This window comes from Corvus moneduloides, chromosome 14 (assembly GCF_009650955.1).
Source record: "Corvus moneduloides isolate bCorMon1 chromosome 14, bCorMon1.pri, whole genome shotgun sequence".
NCBI lineage: Eukaryota > Metazoa > Chordata > Aves > Passeriformes > Corvidae > Corvus > Corvus moneduloides.
In genome coordinates, this window is record NC_045489.1 from 12535373 (window position 1) to 12554520 (window position 19148).

A 19148-nucleotide genomic window follows, 5' to 3' on the forward strand; every position below is an offset into this window, starting at 1 on the left:
CCCGGGCTGGCCGCGATCTGGAGGGGTGTTTCCTGTGCTGGGGAAAGAGGCGGGGCCGACCATGATTGGCAGGAGTGTTGAGCGGCCGGTGCGACAGCCAATCCGCGCCTCACACACATAGACGGGGGAGGCAGGGCCGAGGAGCGCTGTGTATTCGGCGGCGAGAGTAAAGGGGAAGGCGGGGCCTTGAGGAGATGGACACGCTCTTCGGCCAATCAGCGCAAAGCCCCGCCTGACGAGCACTACCGGTTGACGTTGCGTTCGCCAAGTTCCTTGTGGGCGGGGCCCACCCCTTGCGCGCGGGGCTGGCGGCGGCTCCCATTGGCCGGCGGGGAGGGCGCGCAGCGGGGGCGGAGCGCCAGCGCGGGGGGGCGGAGCGCGCGCCGCGGAGGAAGTAAACAACCCGGCAGCGCGCGAGCGGCCGCTGGGGTCGGGTGCGGAGGCGTGCGCGCGCGCGCGGGGGCTGTGGCGGCAGCGGGGCTGCGCGTGACCCCCCCACAGGGCGCCATGTCTAACCCCGGGGCTCCGCCTTTCTCGCCGTCACAGACCCCAAACATCTTCTCAGCCTTTAGAGCTCTTAACAGTACCCACAGACTCTTTCATAGCTTCCAGAGCCCCTCAAAGTCCTCACAGCCCCCACAGATTCTCTCATAGCGTCTTCAGAACCCTCACAGCCCCCAGAGACACCTTCACTGCCCCTTCATCCCCCACTTCCTGTGCTGGCAGAGGCAGCGCGATGATGTTGACATGCAGTGGGTTGTTTATTTTCGATACACTGCTGTGTCACTGCACCCTTGTCACGGGTTCGGGATGGCCCGGTGCCAGTCGCAGTGGGGTTTGGTGGGGTGACCGTCCACGTTACTCCTGTGACTGCTGTGCAATCCTTTGCCTGTGGGATCCGAGCAGGCCACTGACACAATTCGTAGGTTTTAGATCAAAATACGATGAGTGAAGAGCAAATTCGTTCTGTTTCACAGTTGATGAGCACTTGTGTGCCATAAAAATCTCCGCTCCATCTAGATTAATTGTATTGATAGACTACAGCGCTGGATGTTACCACATGTACGGCTGCCCCACCATTTCAGAGGCAATGTTGGAGGGCGTGGAGCCACTTTCAGGCCTCTACCCACCTCCCCAACACTTTCTTCCTCTCGTAATTAATTCCTCCTTCTGCCAGCTCACCCATGTCCTCACAGAGGACAGACACTGTCCAACTTGGTGGTGGCAGCCGAGAACCCAAGGCATGTTCCTGTGCTCCTGTGGGGGTGCTTGAACTGCAGGGCAGGGCAGGGTGTTGGCCACTGATGCTGTTCCTGGTGCCTTCTCATTCTTAATAAAAGTGTCCCTGGCAAAGGTATGTTTTATTTGAGTTAGGAGTTTGTGTGTACCAGTCATGTCAAGTGTAAAAATAATCCTTTTCCCGTAATACAACTGCAAAGATCATTTCCCTAGCCAGTAATTTTGACCACACGTCTCTTTACTTTCTGTCTTGATTTGCTTTCAAGGTCATTCTTGGACTACCTCACCTATGATTCATTATGAGATGACAACTCTCAACAATCCCTGACACCAACTTCCACCACCCACTTGTTTTGGTTTTGGATAAATAGCTCTGTTTTCTTTCATTCTGCCTCTCAGGTGTGGGAAAAGATATTTTTTGAAGTCTCCAGTAACTCGGCTTGGAAGCTGGCGTGCCAAACCTTGTACTTGCCATGTTGATTGTTAATGTCACTTTTTTTTCATACTTCTCTATTCTCTGTTTGTTCACTGCTTGCTCACAACATGTTTAAGCTGCACTCTTTTTGGTTTATGTTTTTAGAGCATCTAACACAGTATATTCTTGTACATGATTAGAGCTCCTAAGTGTTATGGCAATACAGTAAATAAGTTGTAACTGCAGAAATGTAATTATTCCCAAAACAAGAATCATAAACACTAGAAAACTGAGATTAAATTTAGTTTTTAAAGCCATTCAGACATGTTGGCACAAAAATACACAACTGAAATCCCCATTAGTTAATGATGTCATGAATTAGCTATACAATTATATTGTTGCATTATATTGTTGATAGCCCTTAGTAGAATTAAACTGGTTTCTGAAGATTAATTCCTTTTATTTTTCATTATTTTCTACCTGGTCCATCAGTTGGGTGAGGCTGAGATTTCCATAATTGTTTGGATTTCATTCTATACTCTTACATGAAAATTTAGAGTGGTTTTAAATGTATAGAGCAAGGTGAACTTTGTTCATTGCATGCTTATTCTGGCTGATTGCTGAAGGATATATGTGGGAGGAAGAAAGGAAAACTTTTGAAAGAAAGGGCTTGGATTCTCTTTTTTTGTTAATGTTTTTTTTTTAGTCATCAACCCCTGGGCTTGCTTGACAGTAACTATGAATAAGCTGTCCCTGTAAGAAGAAATGTATCACAGTTTTCTGGTCTCTTTTAAAGTCCTTTGCTATTACATTGCACTTACAGTGTTTTTGCTAGGGAGCTGAGAAAGCAATGTATGCATAATTCAGTCATGCAGAATTTTGGGGTGGTGGACACCTGTGATCAGACCAGCAGGGACCTGCAAAAACAAAACTAATAGAATTGGATTTTTCCACTGGGCTCTCTCTGGCTTAAAAGGAGTGCTTATCATTCCTGAAAACTTAATTTGTTCATGTTTTTCTATGTGACTATTAAAAAAATACTTCCCGAAAGTACAAGCTAATCTATAATTTGCATACTCTTTCTCAACTTTCATTAGTAGGAATAACAACTATTTGTTTTCTCTCTCTTTGAATAAGTATTGTTTAGAGTCTTTTGTGCAGTTGTGGAATCAAAATTACTGATTTCCTGTAGTAATGATTTTTAATTTTTGTAGCTTATATAAAACATTTAAGTATACCTGTTAGTGTATGATACCCTTCATTACTGAAATAATTGTCTGGCTGTGGGGATGGATCTGATTTTACTGTCTTTTTTGTCACAAATGATTATAACTTTCACACACTTTTGTAGGTTTTTGTCTTACCATTTCTCTGGCTACTTGTCTGGCGCATAGCCATAATTTGCTCTGTAAAGTCAGTGCCCCAGTTTTTATATAGAATCAGCTTTATATTCTTCATTTTTACTTACAGAAACCAACATAACCTGTGTATGAAATGTTTCCTTGACTGTGGGTGCATTGTCTTTCAGAAACTAAAGAGAAGTCAAGATCCCCTCCACATGTCTCTTGATCTTCACCAGACTTGAAGAACCTGTAGTTCTTAGAGCTGGAGGTATGTTTGCTTTGTGTTTCATGTATTTGCTCTTTCTGCTCTACCAAGTGTCTGCATGAGGCAGGCACTGTAAAAGGCCAGAAATGTGAACCATTTCTTTCATTATCGTTTCCACAAGTGGCTATAATGTCGGTAATATAAAGCAATTAAGCTATTGGTAATCATATTGTTGAGCCAAATGGAGGGCCAAATATGTCATCTATGGCTGAAGTACTGAGGAACAAGGAATGAGTTCCTGTAAGTATCTCTGAAATTCCACAAGGAGTGATATTGTTAATCTAGTTAAAATATAAGAGGTAAATGGTTTTGGATGTGATGTTGCATGACTTAGTGCTCATTTCTTCTAGTTAGAATAGCCTATATTATGCCCATCCTCAGTTACATCTACAGGAGTAATTACCCAATAAAAACCAGAAAGGAAGTCAGTTTTGTTGAGTAGTAAAACACAATCCTGGCTCAGTCTTACTTGTGACATGTTCATAAAAGAAAAGGAACTGGAGAAATTATGTCTGTAGAAGTTTAGAATAAAAATTTCCCATAAGTATTTAGCAACCAAAGGATGTTAAGTGAAAGGTAAGAATCACAGGTTTTAATTGTATGTGTTACATTTTCACTAATCATATATTTTTATACATTTATTCAAAATAAATTAATGTAATTGTTCAGAATGTGTATTTATGGCCGAAACTCTTCCCTCATTTTAACTTTACATCTCCAAAGTAGCCTGCTCTCATTAACTTTTTAGCAGTTCTGTTTTCATAATAGGTCTTACTGTGATTTTTACAAGAGGCAAAGTTAGCTCACAAAATCAAATAGAACAGTGGTTTTAAATTAACCAGTTAGCCTGGGTTATTCTGCAGATGGGGAAACTTCCCTGTCCATTGTATGTCAGTGGAATAAGAAAATGAAATTTTTGTGACATTTCTTAACCAAGACCCAGAGGACAGTAATACCCTCTGTTTAAGGTACAGATAGGGAATTCTAAGTTGTCACTTCAGTTTGTAGCAGGCTTGCCCTACTTCCTTAGGCAAATCTCTCCCTCTACCTTTTTTTCAATCCCTTGGTCATTTAATGGAAATAAGAATTCTTCCCTTTCTCAAAAGAGCGTTTTTAGAGATAAAATCTGTTAATGACAAGGAACCTCACACATTTTGGTATCAAGGGTTATATAAAATTATTTTAAAGCCAACCTGAGGGCTTCCTTCATCCCTACAGTTGTGTAGAACCCACTGTGTGCCAAGAGTCCTCTACATGTGCATTTCCAGGCAGGAGCTTCATGGGGCCTTATTTCTCTCATCCAGGCCTTCCTTGCTGTGTTGAAATAAGATGCCAGAACCTTCACAGCAATTGTGATGATGCTCACTTATGAAAATGTTTAGATTTGAAATTAAGATTTTCAGGCACAAAGATTAAAGGCAGACATATTAAAAGAGTTCCCAGTGTAATTAAAAGGGAGCTTCGGGTGCTCAGCACCTCTCTGATAATGAGGATTTGGTTGTTTACTTGTTCCATTATACTCCTTTCACCATCTATCTAATTCTATCACATAATTGTCTACAGAAATACCCAGACGCTTGGTTTCTTTACTGTTTTGTGTAATTGGGGATGGTGTCACCATGCAGTGAAAAGAGCCACAGAATGCTGTTTTTCAAAGGCATACGCTCACATTTGCACAACGTTTTCTCACTGGATCGTGAATGAATAGTAAGATTATTCTGCCTGTTTGTTTTCCTATTGATGCATAGTTGCTGTTTGGGTTATATAGATTTAGGATTATGTGAGATATTATGCAGCTCTGCTAGTGAAAGAAACATAAATGTGCCCTTTTGTGATACACAGTTTTGGCTGTATGTCCAGGTCATTAAGACAGGGAAACTACTAAAGCAACCAGACTCTTATTCACTATTTTCACAGATTGTCTTGGGAGAATGGCAGAGTGGAACAGAAATTGAAGACACCCATTTATGTAACTGGAAATAAAAATGGTATAATTAATATCAGTTTTTAACTATTCACGGTAATGAGCAGACAGGACTGTTTTCATAAATTAAGAGCTTTTTTTTTCCAAACTGATTGCAAATGAACGTTTCCTGTTACCTTCTTTGCAGTACATAATATCTACCAAAAGGTGTTTTATATCAATTAGCCTGTATGTGTTTAATTCTTTGATTTTGAAAAATTATTAGTGGAAGTAAATGCCCTCTAGACAGTTTACAAATGAGAACATTCAGCCTTATGCACAGGTTTGATGAATCCTAGAATCCATCTTCACTGCTTGAGTAAGAAAAATCTGGGACTGTGTTCAGAGAAAGATTGGATATGGCTTGGAGAAGTGAGTCTGTGCTAGGTGCTGATTGTCCGGTGGTTGGTTGGTGATGGAGTCAGATTTCCAGGCAATGCCGCTGCAGGTGCCACAGGCAGAGATGAGGGTCACTGCTCTGACTGGAACTGAGCCGGTTGTGGCGGTGCGACTGCCAGGGACGGCACTGTGCCGGTCACTGCTACAAAAGACTGGGCCGACACACTGTGTCAACAGGCTTTATAGTACTTGTAGCAATCTGTAGCAACACCAGGCAGTGGGTTAATTTCGTCTTCCCCCACCAAAAAAAAAGGCCTTTTTGATGCCCAAACGGGGGACATGAGGAATTTGAGATAAGGACAGAGGAAAAGTTAATGGGCAAAATATGGATGAACAATGCTAGAGAGGGAAAAGCGCAATGATTGTGGAGCATTTTGGTGGTCGTAATTGTGGTGAAGGAATGAGGGAAGTACTGTGGGTAACTTTTGTTGATGTTATTTTGATTTTGGTGCGGGGAATTCTTTTGGTTGGTGTAAGTGAAGTTTGTGATGAATGTGTATTTTAATGATAATTCTTAAATATATGGTACCCAGAGGTGAGGGATGGAATATGTTGGCTTTGGGTGGCAAGGTTTGGGTAGCTGGTTGTCGGGGCTACATGGGTGGCTTCTGTGAGGAGCTGCCAGAAGTTTCCCCCATGTCCAGTATAGCCAATGCCAGCCTACGCGGTGCTAGCCCCTCAGGGATAATGTATTTAAGAAGGAAGGAAAAGCGTGATTATGGGTTTTCTCTGGTGGTCGTCCCTGTTTCCATCTCAGGGAGGGCAAAGCTTGGTTCCATCAGTCTCTTTCTGGAACTCCCTGACGCTCCTTAACCTTTCTCCCTCCGCTCAGGGCGCTGCCACCAGTGTGAGCGGATCGTTCTCCTCGGCCGCCGCTCTCTCCGCTGTTCCCGCTCTGCCCCCCGCTCCCTGGGACAGGCTCTGGCACCTGGGCGGCGGCGTGTTCCCATGGCAGCTCTCTCCGAGGGGCCACGCCCGTTCTGGCGAGTGCCGAGGACGTAGCTTTGTGCCCATGCCGTTGGGAGGGCGATGGCGGGAGCGCCTCCGGACCCACGGGGGAACGGACGGACGGACGGACGGACGGCGCGCCCCGCTTGGCTCTCCCGGAGTGAGCTCCAGGGAGTGCCCCTGGCTGTGAGAATGCAGTGAGCTCCAGAGAATCTGCAGTTTCCGCTTCCCAAAGGTGCGGTGAAAAAACCTCTATCGGTCTTAAATGTGTAGCATGACAGTACAGACATCTCGGACAACACACATACGAAATGCTCTGCTTTACTGTTTGACATCATTAGCAGAGTGGTTGCCTTTTTGTTAGTATGTATGAGTCTAGTTTAATTATTGCAAAGGGAATTGGTGCCCAGTGTTTTGGTGCCCCTCACAAAGTCAGTGCTTGCTGACACACCTGAGAACACAGGGTGAGCCAGATCTGTTCCAGGACAGGACAAAACGTGGCCATGCCCGTTCAGAGCAGCTCAGTGAGAAGCTGTGACTCAGAGGCAGCCTCTGAATCATATTTCCCCTGAGCTGTAGCATTGCACAAACGGGGAGTGTGCCATCAGACCCTGCCAGATGGAGCACGTTCCTTTCTTCATGTCCAGCCAGCTCCCTGTGCTGACACAAAAGGGAGTAGAATGACGATTATGTTTGCTTCTGACCCAAATTCCCCCCACTTCTCCACTTGTTCATGGAAGGAAATAATGTCTCTTCGAGGCTGGCTCATTAATGTAGTGCCCTTAGCACAGCTTTCAGGAAGGGTGGCGTAGAATGCAGGAATGCTTTACTACTTCCATGCTTCCTCTGTACCCATCAGATGTCTGGAGTATTGTTTCTCTGCTCATGTGTAGGTAGATGAGACATTCTACCCACCTGTCAGCTCTGAAACTAATGCTTGATCCATGGGCACTCACTTTTCATCCTATGGGAAGCAAATCTGTCACAATGAGAGAAGATATCAGCAACACATACGTGACTTGCAAAGGACTGTTCAAGTTTAATTGCAGGCAGACTTGGCGATAATCACCAAATAGAATATGATTAGACAAATCTGAGTTCTTATGCATTTTTTAAAGCAAATGAGTTGCACTCACATGCAAACCAACAAAAATACACTTTCTGTCAGATAAATTTAAGAATTTAGGAGTAGCATAATCAAATAATCAGCCAACCAGCTGCAATGACTTCTAGCAGATTCAGGCAGCAGATTTTGCAGATGAACAGTGATTTACCTGTAAATACAATTGAGATTAAAGTACTCATTTGTTAATATTAGATCAGCTAGCAATGCAAAGGTCCATTGTTCTTGATGTCTAAAGAGGTTAATGATTTTGGTAGCCAACTGGCAATCAAGCACTGAGAATTCCTAATTTGGTAGCAAGAGTAATTCTTTGTGGAGCCTGGCAGTGAATAGCATTTTTTTTCTTTCTTGATTTATGAAGAAGGAGAATCTATAGTAGATAGGATAGTGTGTGTTGAAATAGGTTCAGTGTTAAACATCTATACTTTTATTGTGAAAATTTCAGAGGATTTTACCTGAACCATTTACTTAAAGGCCAAATTATGGCCCTGTCAATACAGGAGGAAATGCACGAGGAAATACCAATTTGCTCAGTTTAGCCTGTAGGACAGCTTGGGTGAGTAGGTGCTCACCAGCACAGATATAGATTGTGCAATCTGATTTTAAGTATGTAACTTGAAATTCCATTCTTGATGATCCTTGCACCTACATTTGTTCTTCAGAAAGAGCTTTCGCAGATTCACAAGTAGTTTTCACAGCAACTAAAGCTTTTTATGAAAGAAAGTAATTTATAGTAAAGCCAGGAGAAAAATCATATTACAATAAATTTAAAGGACAGGAGATTATTGCTGACTGTTTGCTGTCTCCTGATACTCAATTGTCATTCTTGCTAATCTTTTATGCTTGGCAAACTTTACTTTCCATCACTTTTTCACAAAATTAAGAATAGATTGATTAATGAGTTATCATAATTGTAAAAATTATAATGTGCCAGTATTTTTTAGGAAGCCAACATTCACTCTATAAGATACACCCTTATGGTGTAGAAGTAAGACTGATGAATCTGATCTCATCTATCCTTATGACTAGCATAGAATGAGACCAGTGAACAAAGGTTTGTCTGCTTCCATGGGATTAATCACAGTTTTGTGGAGCCCTGGGAAAAGACATTATCTATACTGCCTTTCTAAGTAGCTGTGACATCATTTATATTATTTATTTTAGATTATGCTTTTTTTTAATATGTCAGTATAGACTAAATCAATGCTTCTTGGTACTGATGCGTCTTGGACAATGGGGTAATTTTCCCCTATAACTGTGGCTCGATGGGAGTGAGTAGGGGAAAGAGTGTGTGTGAATATGTTGTATCAGGGCAGAATCAATCACTTAATGCTTTTCAGGACTTCCCTTACTACTGTGTTTTCAGTAATAGAACATTCTGTTACTTAGAACTGTTGTCAGTTCAGTGTTATTCCTGTGTATTTGTACAATATGCAACATAATGACCTTAATATTTAGCATATTTAGCATAATACTTAGCATAATTACCAGACATAAAAAATAAATAATAATAATACAGGAACAGTGAGTCTCTAAATTATATTTCATAGTAGATTAGAACAGGCTTACATCTCTATTTTTCATTTGATAGGACATTTGATACATTTTGAAATAAAGTACCTTTTCATTAATTTTAATAAAAATCTTTCCAAAACTATCTTAAGACTCCTGAAGATAAAATGTGCAGGGTATGCATTTGTATCACTTCATTTCATAGCAATGCGTTCTCATCTGCAGGCAGTGTATAAAGGAACAGTGTGCAGAACATTTCAAAATCCTTACTAACATCCTACTAGTGCTTTCTTAATTATATTCTAAAGTGTTCATGTTCCAAACCTCAATTATTTTTGAATCTTGCAAAGAGGACATGACATTGGATGCTAATCCCTTCAATAGAAAAGCATGGTATGATATAATCAAGCTGTCTTTCATACTGTTTAACAAACAAATTACATTCCAAAAAAGTTTATAGAATTCATTACTATTTGTATGAGTAGTTACAGAACAAAATCAAGGGTATATGTGTAAATGACATAAATAACTTTAAAGAATGAATGAGTGCAACAGAGAATACTCGTATGTTTATTCTTATTTGCATATTTAAATACCTATTGTTAGTTTAATAATAAGTAGATGGCAGGTTTTAAATAAGTCAGACTCAAAGCAGGTGGTGAGTAAGTGTGCAGGAAAAGTTGTATTTGATGGGATTCCTCCATACAGGAGGAATTGCTCATTTGAGGAGCACTGGCCGTAGTACTTTCTCTAGAAAATAAATGAAATAAAAGTAAATAACACAACATTTCTCCTGAAAATCTTTTAGTGACATTATTATTTTAGTTTGAATCAAGATGGGAGCATTTGCTTGTTCTTTACTGCACAATGAATAGAAGGTGTGCTAGGGCCTTCTGAATGCCAAGTAAAAGAGCAGCATGAGTCAAACGGTTTGAAGAAAAGAAAAACTAGTAAGGACAGCCTTTATGGGAAGGTAACTATGCTGTCAGGAGAGGGGAACAAATGCAGGCCTCATACAGGTGGAGATAACTCAAAATGTCCTTAATGCAACACTAATTTGTCATAACTGACAAGTAGATTGGGTCATCCTCCTTCTCAAAAAGTTCACCACTCCTAGCCTTCACATTATTTTTACATCCTTCTCTTCGGACCCATGTGAAAACATTAATAGAGCTGAGTGGTTCAGAGAAATATTACAGTTTCTTCTATGATGTCTCTTGTGGGTTTTTTCTCCAAAAAGCATCAGGATTGTATTCCTGTCTAGGGAGACACTTTGGGTTAGTGTATTTATTAAGTTTATAGTTTACATTTATAGATTAAGACCAAAAAAAGTAAACCTTTTGATGTCTAGATTTTTAATCTCTGACATATTTAATGAATTAAGAGCACAGCTCAACTGATTGTTTCGTATACTCGGAGTTTAGTAAACTCAGCCTGCTAACCCTGAAATTTCTCCTTGGCTAAGGGAAAAAATGTAAATCAATATTCTCACAGTTCTAATTTCTTTCATTGTCAAACCCAGTTCTATATTGGAGAAGGTAGACCTAGTCAATCATTTGCTCAGGTACAGAGAGACTGCTTTTCTTTCAGGAATTTGCACTGAAGTTAACTGTACCATTTGAAGTTGTACCCAGGTACTCGATGTGCAACAATTTACAGCTGACTCAGAGAAGCTCAGTGCAAAAAAACAAAGTGACTAATCTCTTTGTAGAACTGAGACTTTGCAGCTTTGCTCTGAGTCATCATGACAGCTCAAAGTGCCTTGACTTAGTGCACAAATAAACAGATTTAAACAGAGCACTCAGTTTCAAAACAAACATTACTTCTGGTCCTGTCAAAATGACCTTGTTAACCCTATTTAGCAGCAAAGTGTCACTGATACACAGGGTAGTTTAAAATCTCTGGAAGACTATCAAAGTGGAACCTGAGAAGTTAAGGGAAAATAAGGATGAAAGAAGGAAGGCAAAAATATTTTCTTACCAATTAAGAGTGCCACACAAAGAGAGTGGGAGCAGTCAGTCATTTGCCTAGTAGAAAGAATGGAACTGAAAGAATTAAATGGGAATTGGTGGCATTAGAATGTGTAGGGAAGAGGTAAGGGAGATCTTTAGTAGTTTGCCTGTTCCAAACATATTTTAGCCACCATTAATTATTCCTTCACATTCTAAGATCAAATAAATAAATAACTAAACTAAACAGTAACATTAATCCTATGTTATTTGACAATTCTCTTTGTGTTACAAATTGATGGTCATCTTATCTTTATGCTGCTATCTTAAGGGTAAATATTAGTACAAGTGGAGCCAGAATCTCTTCTGAAATGGATGAGTGGTTTGTGACTTTGTTTTCCAGAGCTGCTTTACCTCAGTCTAACAGGAGTTCAGCTCTGCCGGTGGGTCTGTGTAGTAATGCCCAATATCCATGCACAAGGCACCTTCACTAGGGAGCGAGTATTTCAGAATGCAAAAGAGCATTCATATACAACTTATAAACATAAATTATGGATATCTAAATTAATAGATTCAGTCATTAGATAATCAGTGGTAGCATTGAGTATATTATAGGGCTTGAGGTAATAATTTGGTTTCTTACACGTATACTACTACATCTCTGTAATTAATATACATATAGGTATTGAAAAAGATTCTTATAGTAGTAGTCTCATTTAGTGTCTCATTTCATACCAGCTGCAATTGCTGCAACGGTGGAAAAAGTACACAAATCTAACAAAACTTCAGAAATGAGCAATGTCTTGTTCTTTGAGTCACAAAATTAGCAAGAGGTAACATGTTCAACACTTTAATATTAAGAAAGGATGTTAGTTTAAATGCTTTTTTTGCTTGAGGAAGGATCATGTAATATCTCAGAGACTGAGCAGAGTTGGGCCTAGTCTGTACTTGAATGGAAGATGTGTAACAAAAATTCATCTTATTATGAGAAAGGATGTCCGTGGTTGGGTAGGTTTGATGATTATCGCTGAGTCAGTCCTGCAGTCGTGCCTGCTCTGGTGTTAAGGAAACATTTTGCTGTTGGAATTGGATCCTAGATTCACTTGGTGGTTAGGTTAAATTTGGATCCATGGTCTGTGGCTTTTCATTTAGGAAAGCTTTTTGTCTTGAATTTTTGTCTGTCTTCCCATAACAACAATAGGAAATGTGCGAAGTTTGACAGTGGGATACAGTATTAAAGTAATGTAAATATACTTTAGGTTTTATTAATGGCTTGATACCTTTCCTTTCATCTTCAGCATAAGTCAGTAGGAGAATATGGTCATCATCACAGTTTCCCTGTCTGCTGATCTCTTTGTTGCTCATAGACTTTTTTACTTGTAAAAAAAACATTTAGAGGAAAATTTATAAAATTTTTTTTAAATAAGTAAACGTTCACTGTATCACATCTACAATGCAAATATAAACCCCCAAAATTATGCTTCAAATGAGCTGCAAATAAGGAATTATAGAAAACTGAGATGGGAAGATAAGGATAAAAAGACAGTAATGGCAGTGTTGACAAAAATTTGATAGCACTTGTACAAAATCAATCAAAAAATTATTTAAAGTCTGTTAGTCCATTAGTCAATACTAATACAAGAAAGACAGACCTTTACAAGGAGAGTATAATCACTGCACTTATGAAATTGCATATTTCTGAATTAAAATTTCTTCCAAATCTGACAACTAGGGTGTGATGTAAAATTCACCTTTGTTGATATACACTTTAAGAACCACATTGTAGTCCCAAAATTATAATTGCTTTTATTAGATTGAATTTGATTTTTCTTGTTTCTCCAAAGCTTCTTTGGAATCCACAAGATTTCATTTCTGTTGATGGTTCACTCTGTCATTGATGTAGCTATCAACGTAATCTTTCACACCCAAAAAAACAGAGAGATTAATTTAACATTGACATTGCTGAAGATAAAAGGGAAAGTTAATTTCTGAAACTTGGGAAAATAAAAATTGCATGGAAATTTTCAATATAAAATCTTTTCCTCCATTCCTGTTTGTTTTGCTGTTATTAAATCAAAACCCTTTTATCTTCATCCAGAAATCCTACTCAGCTGAGAAACACATCCTCTGCCGTTTCATTGCATTTCTCTGTCTTAAAAACACCTTTTCAGTCGTTGTCGAGTAAATGCCGTTTTATTGGGTCCACAAGACTTTCGGCCATGCCGGTGTGTCTAGGTCAGAAAAGCACTCACTTGGGAGGAATTTGTCTTTTAGTTACACGAGACTCCAAATGCTGTGAAAGCATCCAGAAAGCTGCTGTCTCTGGAAATTACCCCATTTATGAACCAGTGATGCACTTCTTTTTAGATTAGGAGCCAAAAGAGACTGTAATGGATAGTTACAAGGTCTGCAAAGTAGTTTGCCTGTTTGTGGCAATAAGATTTTAAATGTCATTAATGAGGTTCACATGATTATCATAAATCTGAAGATTTAAAAAACAGATCAGTGTTTCATAATATCTTTGGGGAATAGTATGACAAATATATTTGCAATTACAGATCACTTCCTGATGGCTTTGGTGTTTTCTGGAATGGTCGTGTAATATAATGTTGATAATGAGTGGCTGGATTCTATTCATGCTTAAATCACTTAAACTATCTTTGCCTCTTGTGTGGAAAAAGAAATAAGATATTTTTAGAGAGGTTTTAAAGTGGTCCCAAATTTTTGGAGTGAAGGAACTTGCTGTATAGTAGAAGAAATGTTACTTTGGGTGGGGTTTATTCATAGAAAGTCTTATTTCTTCTATTTCATGGGAGAGCTGACAGAGATTCATTTTCAATGAATAGCAGATAATATTCTGCAACAACATCATGTCATTGTGATATTTTTAAAATAATTACATGTTGGAGTAATGAATAAGTACAGAAAACAAAGACAACTGCTGAAGGCTGCTCATATTTGCATGGGCAAGCTAAAATATGTGTTTAATTGTATTCATTCTCAAAGTTCTTGTAAACAACTATTACATTTCTTAGGTAAACATGCTTGATTTTTTAAAATCCAATTATAAATATAAATATTTTTGCTACTCACAGAGTTATTAAAGTTCTCTGCTTGTGTCTACAGTCCTCCACTAGAGCTGCTGGGAGTGAACTGCTGCATGGCAAAGAAGCACTGCTGTTTTGGGAGTGGGTACAGCCTGAACTGGAGGCTGGGGTGGAGTCATGTCCTTCTGCATGCTCATTTTCTGTCTGCAAGGATTGGAAAGAGAATTCTGTCTTACACTTTTAGAGCAAAAAGGGAGGGAAAGTTGTGCTTTCATTGCAAAGAATTTACTTCTAGTATGAATAACTTCCTTCTGACACTCATTCTTAGCTGCATAATAAATCTAGAGCAGCTTTGTGGAAAGTAAGATCACTTAATAGAAACAGGAAATACTTTGCAATTTATATTGCATTAAAAGTTTTGTATCTTGAAACTGGGTGTTTCTGTCAGTTTGTCACCTGCCTTATCTCTGAACTTTGGTGCCTTCACTCAAATATGATAGTGTGTGCTTTTTGTAGGATCGTATTTGTGAAATGATTTCTTGATTAATGTTACAGGAAATATTTCTAAAAGTTTGACAAGCTCCAACTGGTTAGGATATCAAAGCACTGAAAGCTGGTGATGTCTAAAGCTGCTTTGCTGAAAGTCAGATATCAATTTATTCCAAAACTGAAGAATAGGTGACAAAGACTAACTTTTTGATTCCAATATAGTAGGAAAACCTACCCTGTTAAATCTCTGATAAGAACTGTATGTTTCACAAGCATCTTCTAAAACTTTTTACACCCATGGATGTTTGCTTATATGAAGTCTGAACTTGCTTGTCTAAAGTCTTATGCAAAAGTTGGTGCACTTTATTTCCATAGCAGTTGGTACATTTTGGGGTTTGCTGTTGAATCTATAGAATGCTAAAACAATTAGTTATGATCTGTCTGTACAAATTGGAATGTTTGTGCATATGTAACGATCATGAAAAGATTAAGATGAAATGACACTTAGATATTAGACTTAGATATTTAGAATTGTAAAAAGGAAAGATACATGTTTTGGTAAGTGGCTTTCATTTATGTGTGATCCCATGCATTTAGGATTTCATTTGAAGGGGATAAACGGCGTTAGAGCCTGCCTGTGCAAGCAGAAGCAAGTAAGAGTGCCAAAGATTTATGTGTTTCTCTAAATTTTTAAGCATCTAACAGAGCTGTCCTTCTGGCTTGCCAGAAAGGGCAAGAATTTGACCCTTTGGCAGTGTCTTTTTCACGAGAGACTCCCCTTATGAGCATTACCTGACCGGAAGGTGCTGACGCTGTTGAGTCAATGCAACTGTCCTGGCTTGTTTTTTAAGTATTGTAGGGAGTTCACAGTTGATAAGCTGACAACCAAGAACAAGACTCTAGAAATGTATTGTTTGAGAGAACCCTAAGCTTTGTCTCACACGCAAGAACAAGGTTTTATAAGAATTACAGAGGGCACTGAGTTCATGATTTGATAGATTGGGTGGGAGTGCAGCCAGATGTAGGCACAGGACAGCAGCAGTGCACTCCAGAAGTCAACTGCTTTCTGTGGCTTTGTAAAATATTTCAGAATTTTACTGAATTAAGTAAACTGAGTAACTGAATCCAGAAGCACAATTTCTTTAAAAACTAGAAAAAAGTCTCTTTTTCATTGACTAAAAACTGGACATTTACACCAAGGGAGCTTTGGTGCAACAATAAATGTATCTACTGTGGCCCATTTCCATTGGCTGTATAACAACAATAAAGTCATGAGAAACATGCTAGGTGAAGGTCCATAGAGCCCAGTCTGGTGTTAGTGATGCATATACTCCCAAACATAAATAATTATATAAAACATGGGCAAAAGTCTTAATTGTGAAAATATGTTAACAGCACGTAAGAATGTCATTGTAAATTTTCTGGGACAGTTTTTAGTCTTTTAGGCAAAACTGCAGCTGAATGATTTTCTAATCTTCTATAGACAATAAATAGAAACTGCTAATAGAGCTACTAAAATTAATATAAACTAAACTAAGGTCAATATAAATAATTAAAATCAACAGATAGAGATCCTTCATTTTTAATTTCCTTTTAGGTTCTATGTAAGGATGGACAAATCTGATTTTGAGAGGATCCTGTTAGGGAGATCCCATCTCACATTTTGTGGATGTCTGGAGAACCTAGCACTTACACCTTATAAAGTGAACTTAAACACATCTTATCTGGTCAAAAAAAAAATTGTATTTGTGAAGCAAGGCTTGCCTTTGGTTTCACAGACTTGGTGGCCAGAAGGTTCTCTGTTGGTATAGCAGCAGAGATAGAGCAAGGCTTTCTACTTTGTAAGTATTGGAGTTGTAAGACATAAGCAAACGGTTCAATTTCTATGGCAGGAATTCAGACAGAGGATGTCAAAATCTTTAGGCTAGTCCATGACACAAAGAGATTGGGAATGTGGGGGTAGGAGCTGACAGGCAAGAACCCTGACATTTTTTGGCCCAAGCTAACAATAAGTTTAACCATCATTAGGCTGCCATTCAGCTGATACACATCACAGCTTGGCTTTTCTTAAAAATGTAGTTGGTAGTCTAAGTGGAGAAGCCTAATGCTGTGGGATTTAAAGCCTTGGTCTGCCTTCTTGCCTACAGAAATACATCGTCTGAAGGACCTTAGAGTAAATGAGACAGGTGATGTGAGCAGCCCACACAGTGCTTAAGCCATGCCTGAGCTGAGAATAAACAGAGGGTCTCAAGGACACTGACATGGTGCTGTGCAGAGAGAGCTCAGGTCCTGAAAGCAGCAGAGCTACATTAACACAGCCCTCTGCTCAGACTTACCAGGTCAACAGCCTTAGCAACACAGATGTACAGCTGCTTTGCCCAACATTTGCTGGATAAACATTCCCTATAACATCCAGTTCAGGTATAGTACAGGTATTTCTTCAGTGCCCTACATTGTACTGTGGGCAAATATCAGGTTTCAGAAAATCTTAATTAGGTATTAATATGTCGTTATTAGATAAAATCCCACAATAGTTCCATTGTAAACTGCCCTGCATTCCTGAGTTATCGTTATAGTGGAAGACCTGAGTCATCTTAAGAAAGGGGAAGGGTTCTATTTGGTAGAATAAATTGCCCAACTGAATTCCCTGACACCTAGGTAGTGCTTTTGACACCTGAACTAACCCTGTAAGATAGGTTTGAATGTTTCTATGGTGCGTTTTGGCCTGCAGGTCAGAGACACCCTGTCCTTTTAATACCCCTCTGATTTTATTAAACTACATGCCATGCAAGTGAGCAAAATAGGATAATAAAAAAAATAGAAAATATTCTAATTTACTTATGCATGTTATGTTAAGCTTTCTCTAATTCTCTTACCTTGAGTGATTTCCTGCATTCTGTCTTCAGTAGCTAGAATTGTTTTTTGTTAACTAGTGCAGCATTTTGGAAGCTCTTTAATCAGCCACCTAACATTCAAGTGCAGTGTAATGGGTTATGCAAGATCCCAGCTGGTAATTGATGTGCAATAGTCGTGGCTAAATCAAAGTCTGTCTCAGAAGTCCCTTTTTGTGATAATCAAGAGAAAGTTTGCATAATGTTTCCTTCTCTTAGGGTAATAATTCTACTATGTTGAAAACCGTACCAGGCAAACTAATAGAAACTACCTAGAGTGGAGTAAGTTCATGCAATTATAAATATTATATATTCAGGAAATGTCAACTCATCTTTTGTCACAAATCTATTGGAATCTTTAAAGAAGTCAGTGAGCAGGTGGATGAGAGGAGAACAGTTTATACAGTCTACTTTTATTTGTAAAAGCCAGTTAAAAAAATCACATGTCAAATGCTCCCATCGAAGTTAAACTGGCAAAAGTTAAGAGGGAAGATCCTCACTTGGGTGAGTACGTGGTTAAAGGATAGAGAAGAATCAACGATCAGTTTTCACACTGGGTTTTGTAGCTGTCAGAATATGTAGCTCAGTGCAGTGTAGCCTTCTGACTGTTTATTCAGTTTTTTGTGCAAGTTTCACATATTTGTGAAAGACAAAGCCTTTCTGCAATTTCATTTTCTTGGACTGGGGGGGTTAGTCTAGAATTTGGAAAAGAAGTACTGCTCAACTTTCCATCCTTTAAATCCACAGAGAAAAACTGGCTCAAACTGTTGCAGTAATAGTAATTAAAGTACTGTCCTGGGTTGCAGTGTATTCTATCACCATCCTCATGAGCTGTTGAAACCAGGTGGGACAGTGTTTCCTTGCCTCCTCCCTCTGGACTATCTTCTGTTAATGAGCTCATCAATGCCTGGCCTCATGACTCATCATCCCATTGTGAGATGCTCCACCCAGAAGGAGGAACCAAGCATTCCATCCTGGATATAATCTGAGATTCCGAACACCACAGACACCCTTTCCACTGGATTCCCAGAGGACAGGAGCTACACAGCCACCACTGGACCTTCTGAGGAAGAGCAGACCCTTTTTACAGGATCACTGCTTCAACAGAACCACAGCCACCACTTCAGGAGGACTGCAGCCACCATCTTATCGGACTGCTACCACCACCCTGCCTAACAGGGAGTCAGGTTGTATCCTGACTCTGACAGTTTGAACCAGTGTTTTCTGCCTTTTTTTTTTTCAATTTCCCTATTAAATTGTTATCTGACTTGGTGCCTCCCACTGGTTTGTTTTCAAACTGGTACGAGTACAATAAATTAGAGAACTTCTGTTGTTTTCTTCATTTTCAATGTCTTATGTCTATGAAACACATTAGGTCAGACCAGTGTAGCAGGAGATGCAAACATTCAGCAATAAACCAGCATCTGAGATTCAAATCTTAGCCTTACTGTAACTGTGATTTAAGAATATACATAAATGCGAATATAATTTTTAATTGTTAAGTGAATCAGTGTACTAGACCAGTTTTTCACACAAACAGGATGAAGAACTGCAAACACAGGAAG

The 19148-nt window shown here is 39.4% G+C and overlaps 1 long non-coding RNA gene across 1 annotated transcript; it reads left to right on the top strand.

Annotated features, from left to right (window-relative positions):
• Nucleotides 1-64: 64 nt before the first annotated feature.
• Nucleotides 65-18443, top strand: LOC116451159. Its single transcript, XR_004243110.1, has 3 exons — nt 65-268; nt 3183-3265; nt 18331-18443. It is a non-coding gene; the product is annotated as an uncharacterized LOC116451159 (long non-coding RNA).
• Nucleotides 18444-19148: the final 705 nt, after the last annotated feature.